Here is a 6,677-nt window from a genome sequence, read left to right as displayed (position 1 = left end):
GTCCAAACAAGTGTATGTGCACGAAGTGAAACGATTAAGAGAAACTGCTATCATGTTAATAAGTTGTAATTGCTTTCATTGAGTTTTTGGAAGTCTGTCATTTTTTAATGAACACATTTTATTCAGGATGGAATCACACTTTTGAAGATAACATTTTTCATGTGAAAAAATTTTAAATTCCATTCTTTATAATGTCAATCATAAAGCAATTATTTCCCTGAAAATTTCTTCTCCAAACTAGTTTAAAATTGCTTGCTTTGCTGAGTATACTACATCAACATTATACTTGACAAGTTTATAAATTCTTAGGTGTAAGGTTTCAAAATAAATTTGTTAAAAATTATGCCATTAAAAACAGATGTTTAAATGATCATATCCTTCACTGTGGAAGTTCTATGTGAAAAGGAAAATCCTTTTCTCATTTTGTTCTTGAACTTTGTCCTTGAAAATATGTCAAGTAACTTTCATTAGAAATTGGTCCCTGAGATTGATGAACTGTTGCAGGATTCTCATGGCTATTAAAAGGGGCACCCTGGACTTTCCCAGCTAAGAAGCAAGGCACACACTGCTCTGATTTACTCACAGTAGCTCTTCGGGCTTCTTTTGAGACATAACTTCCGCTAAACTTTCCCTTTGGTCAACCTAAACAAAATTTAGAGAGTGATTTAATTTATTACAGGATAAAAAAATGAATGTGCAAAAACATAAAATAAACTGTTTAAAGGAAGTCAAAAGATACAGCACAGAATTTTTCAAATACTTAAATGGATTTCATATTCTATTTGGGAGAACAATTGGATATTGATTAATTTTTTTGGTATGTGATATGCAAGAATAACTTTGTTTTTTCACCAACTTTGACTCACAGTAAGTATTCTTATTAAAATTGTAAAATGAAAAGACTTTTGGTAAGGTAAAATAAAACAGCAGCTTTATTGAATAGTGCTATAAGTATCATTTGGTTCTTACCCAAAATTATCAATATTTGTACAATCAGAAATATAGAGCTGATGGAATCAGAGACTACAAGCAATGCTCATGCCTTGAATACTATGGAAAACATTGATTTTTGTTGGTTAAGAAATGAGAATATCATGCATTCCAAAATTAAGACTCATATGTGGTCTATATTCATAATACGCCCTACTAAAGTACCTTGTAAGTCAAATTTATTTGTAATTAGAGTTAACTTATATTGCAAATATTAAAACAATACATGGGTACATTAAAGTTGCGTTCTATCATTGTTCATTATGTCTCTAGAATTTTCCCCAGGTTTACAGAAGTAGTCATCAGCTGGCATACATTATTGTGATCATGCTGTTCAGAATCAAAGCAGAAAACCCTGCAGACAGCATGTATTCACACTGACCTCAATTTATTTGAAATTTCTTTATACTTTACCACATCTAGAATATGTGAACAATAGTAGTACTGTGGTATTATACTTCATGTAAATTAAACATGTTAATGGAGGAATGTATTTGGAACACAATCAAGTCTATTCTAATTATGAAGCATACAACATTTTGCCAAGTGATATTTACTTATTTACTGATTGATGGATTGATTTTTGTGATGGGTGGGAATCCACTGCACTCTTAATAAAAGTTCTGACAATTTACCAAATATATAATAATTAAAGGTCACTTTATGCCTATATCTATATTTGGCAATTGGTTTATGTGTGAAATAATTAAATTATACTACAAATTTTTGTAAAAGTGAATTAGTTATAAAAATTAATACAAGACCATTTATATAAACAAAAAGACTTTTAAAAGTCATTGAGCTGAGTTTCGACTTTGATTCCTGAACAGTTTAGAGGAGTACTCTATGAGTATGTGGAACAACACACATGTGCCTGACTTCATCCTGATGGAACTGACAGAGTCTGAAGAGATCCAGTTGGTGCTCTCTGTGCTCTTTCTCCTGATATACCTGGTCACTGTGCTGGGGAATGTAGGGATGATACTGATCATTCACCTGGATGTACAGCTTCATATTCTGATGTATTTTTTTCCCACTCACCTGTCATATCTTGACCTCTGTTATTCAAATATCATCACGCCTAAAACCTTAGGCAACTTAGTGACTTCCAACAAGATTACTTTATTCATTGGCTGCTTCACACAAATGTTCTTTTTTGTACTCTTTAGTGCTACTGAATGTTTTCTTCTCCCCTAAATGGCCTACGATTGCTACACAGCCATCTCCAATCCTCTACACTATCCAGTTCTTATGTCCACAAGACCGTGCCATACCCTCCTCACTGGGTCCTATAGGATTACTTTTCCTTTGTCAATGTGATTTTCATGAGTAGATTACATTTTTGCAACTTTCATATAATCCATCACAATTTCTGTGACACATCCCCAATTTTAATCTTGTCCTGTGAGGACACACTTGATGTTGAAAGGATGATAATCCTTTTTGCTGGTTCCACCTTAACCATGTCCTTTCTCATAATATGTGCTTCCTATGTGTCAGTTCTGTGTACTGTCCTGAAAATTAGTTTCATCTCAGAAAAGCAAAAAGCCTTGTACCTCCCATCTCCTGAAAGTCACCATCTTTTATGGCACTGTGATGTTTACTTATTTAAAACTGAAGAAGTCCTACTCTTGGGAAAGGATCAAGTGGCTTCTGTTTGTCACACCATTGTGATCCCCATGCTGAATCTTCTTATTGATAGTCTTAGAAAGAAAGAAGTGAAAAAATGCTTTGATTAGAGTCATGCAGAAGCGAGGGGGCTCCAGGTAATTAAAATATCAGTGATGCTAAACATTTAAGCTCATCTTTTGTTCATATTGGGTATGTCCTTGATCTCTTTCTAAAAAGAAATTAATCCTTTGGTTATATTTGTCTGGAGCTGTCCATTCATATGAAAACATAGTCTTAGACATATATAAAGTTATGATTTTAGAACTCCAAATGGCAAATGGAAGTCTTGAAATATCTCTTAAATATTTGGTGTCAATATGTGTTTTAAGTGTAACAAACTAATGTGCAAAATGTGATGTGGCATGCATACTGTAATTTTTAGAGAATGTTGTTAATGATGAGAGGTATTGCTGCAAAATTTGTACAATTTTCAAATCACTCTGTGAATTGAATTCACATTTAAAAACAGATAAAACGGGAAACCATTAGATATTCCCAAAATTGTTTTTAGAGTAAAATATTGAAGTTATATGAGGTTAAAGGAAAGTGGTATATTCTAAGTTTCAGGCAATTTGGAAAATAATGACATTTATTAAAGAAGAGAAACAATGTGGCAATTGGAGACAATTTTATATATGTTCTTATAAGTGAATAATTGTGATTGCATATCTATATATAACAAATACAAACAATGTTTCTGTCATTTCCTACGTACTGATCTGCAACTTTCTGCATTCACTTAAGACTTTGACATTTTGCAATCTCTTTGTTAATGATGGCTGTGAAATGAATGCGTTCTTAATATACGAGCAAAATCAAGACTAATCCTCCAGTGCTTTGAACCTGGAATATTGTAAATATTCTAAGTTAATCCACTGGCTGTGTGATACCTCTTATGTGTTTTCTGGTAAACATTTGAAAACTGTGCTTGTCTGACAAATCACAAATTTTAGCAAACCACTTTCATCTCATGCCTTTTTGTTTATAATATCATTTAAAAATAAATGTTTGCATTCATTGTTTGACTCTCTTTTTTTACATTTTTAATAGGAAAAAGTTGTAAAGTAAAAATTGATGTGATGATGAATTAGGTTTGTAGTGTCTCATAAACTTTGGTGACTTAAGAGTACTTAAGTCTCCTTTACTTTTATTTTTTTCTTCATTTTGGAGAATCATAGCTTTATTTTTCTTTGATATTTCAATTTTATTTTTGAAAGCATAATTTTCTTTTCCTTTTTTTTTTTCAATCTTGGGATTAGAACTCAGGGATCCTGAACTTGCTTACATTTAAATGCTGGTCCACTTGATTCTGACCTCCAGCCTATTTTGCTTTAGGCTATTTTTTTTTTTTTCAATTAGAGGGCCTTGTTTTTGCCCAACGGCTTTGGGACAGGATCATCCTATGCACCCCTCCCGTGTACCTTAGATGACAGGCACATGGCACATTGCCTTATTTTTTGAAGTGGGATAGCACTAGCTTTGTGCTTAGGCTGTCTGATCCTCCCAATGTCAGAACTCCTGAGTAGCTGGGATTATATGCATGTGCCAATATGTCTGGCTTTATAATTCCATTTTCTAGTTATTTAAATTTTTGATTTTAAAAATTGTATAAAAATTGGTACATATCCAACCAATAGGATTTTTATAAATTATTTTGATACTTATGCAAAGCTTTTTAATTTAAAATTATATTTGAGCTGGTGGAATTATTCAAGTAGTAAGAGTGCCTGCCTAGGGATAGTGAGGTCCTGAGCTCAAACCCCAGTACTGCCAAAGAATAAAAATAGAAAAACTTAACATTATATTTGAATGTTTTCCCCAAGTGCTTTCTGTGTGCTTAAAGCGCATATTCCATATTTTATGATTCAGAAATTAACAAGTTTTTTCAAATTTAAAATAGTTAACTAATGTATTAAAATCTTTTAAGTATATATCATAACCCCCAAGTTTCTTAATCTACTCTATTTAACACTTTTTTAGCATTGGTATCTGTGTGATATGGAATCTATACTTGTTGGCATTCTAACCTTTTAAAATTAGAATTAAAAATTTAGCAAATCCTTATTCAATCATATCTTAGTAAATTTAATGCTTATGTTAGGTGCTTTTAACTCATCCTGATGCTTTAAATTCCTTATGGCACTTGAGATATTTGTGGGCACTTTCTACTTTTCTAACCATTTTATAACATTTACTTTTATTTCACTTGTGTTTGTCTGTTTCTATGATACAGAAAATTTATGCTATTTGTGTTAGCAAAAATGGTCAATGACATCAGTAACTTTATATTCTGTTTTAAGTTGAGAAAATTCTTGAATTTTAATTAAAATAAGACATCACTTTCATAATATAGACTCAAAAGCATTTATGCTATTTATATTTATCCTATTTATATTTATTGATATTAAATAATTATTTAGACAATATGAAAGATCAAAACTATTTAGGTTTGTCATATAATTTCAAAATTACATCACCACATGTTATATTTCATGTTAGATGGTGTCTGAAATAATTTAAATTATCCTTTAGTTAATGACACCATGTCAAAATGCAATGAAAAAAAGACTACAATGCACAATGACAAAGTATGAATATTTTTGCTTTAAATAATTGATGGAAAAATAGTAATTGCAATAAAACATATTACTTGGCACTTACCAGGCTTCAGACAACAAACAAAGAACATATATATAACATATATATATATATATATATATATATATATATATGCACATATATAAACAACTTATATATATATATTATATATATATAGTAGGTTTACAAGATTACTGGCATTTGTAGAATAGCAATAAAAAAGCTTTAATCTGATATACTTTAATGTCATTCTTTTCATGTGTTCAAGGAAAGGCTTACAAATTTCATTGAATTTTCTTTTTATTTAATACATCTTACATTTTTTCATCAATACAAGTTGATTCTATGCATAGAATAAATTTTAACTCTACTTCAACACTTTACCAACATCCAAGGAACTATGATTGTGTTTTGTTCTTGAGTTTCCTTTTTATCATAATTATTAGCAAACATCCATTGTCCAGGGGGGACTCATTGTGCCAATTCTGAATAGCCTTTGATTGTACATTGTTTAGATTCCCTCCATTATCTCCCCCACACAACCCCCTCACCACTCCACTTAAAACAATTACAGAATTTTCATTATGAGTTTTGTTTTATACACATATATGAAGCCAATCAACCATGTTCCCTCAAGTTCATCTCCTCTATTCACCCTCACCCAACTCGCAAGTACCCCCCCACACACATGTACCTATTTTACAGTCCTGATTTTTACTTTTAATTTCAAAGCCAATGTTCAAAGGGGTTACTCCATGCATCCCAGCTGCAAGTACACTTTACTTTGATCAGTTCAATCCCCTCTGACTAAATTACTGATTCAGGTGTCTAGTTCTTATGTGTGGTTTGTCATTATTCTTATTATGAAATAAACGAAATTATACTCAAGTGTTCAGATATAAAACATAGCATCTAACAGTACAGTATATTCTCTATCATTGAACATAGTGGTAGTATGAAGTAGTAGATTTGATCTTCTATTCAAAAACTTGTAAGATTTTTTAACTCAGGATGAGCAAAACGCCAAAGCTTTGTTATTGCCAACTGATAGAAATGGCACTGCTCTCCTTCCTTGTCTCTATAAAACTCATCCTTTATATCTGTTATGCACACTTGGTTTTTACTGCATGAATTTCCTACTATTCTCAGCAAATTTTAGTCCTGACATTGTCTGGAAAAGTTCAATTTCTTTCCTTCCTAAAACTTCATGCAAATAAGTGTATTTTTTCCTTATTTTTTTCTTAGGAAGATCGTTCCTTACCACTCTATCTAAAATATCATAGCCCTCCATCATACTGCATTAGTATTTCACAGTAGTTATGACTACCTGATAGTTATAGCACTAAAAAGCACTTGCCTTTTGCTTTTTGTGTCTTTACCGATGATTAGGGAACTATGAGCACCAGATTTTTTCCACA

The 6,677-nt window shown here is 31.6% G+C and overlaps 1 pseudogene; it reads left to right on the top strand.

Moving 5' to 3' along the window:
- Positions 1-1,836: 1,836 nt before the first annotated feature.
- LOC109679476 (olfactory receptor 8H1-like) lies at positions 1,837-2,760 on the top strand (annotated as a pseudogene).
- The last annotated feature ends 3,917 nt before the right edge of the window (positions 2,761-6,677 follow it).

The sequence above is a fragment of the Castor canadensis genome, chromosome 1 (assembly GCF_047511655.1).
Source record: "Castor canadensis chromosome 1, mCasCan1.hap1v2, whole genome shotgun sequence".
NCBI classification, from domain to species: Eukaryota; Metazoa; Chordata; class Mammalia; order Rodentia; family Castoridae; genus Castor; species Castor canadensis.
The sequence above is the reverse complement of the archived record's forward strand: the minus strand, read 5'-3'. Positions and strand labels throughout refer to the sequence as shown.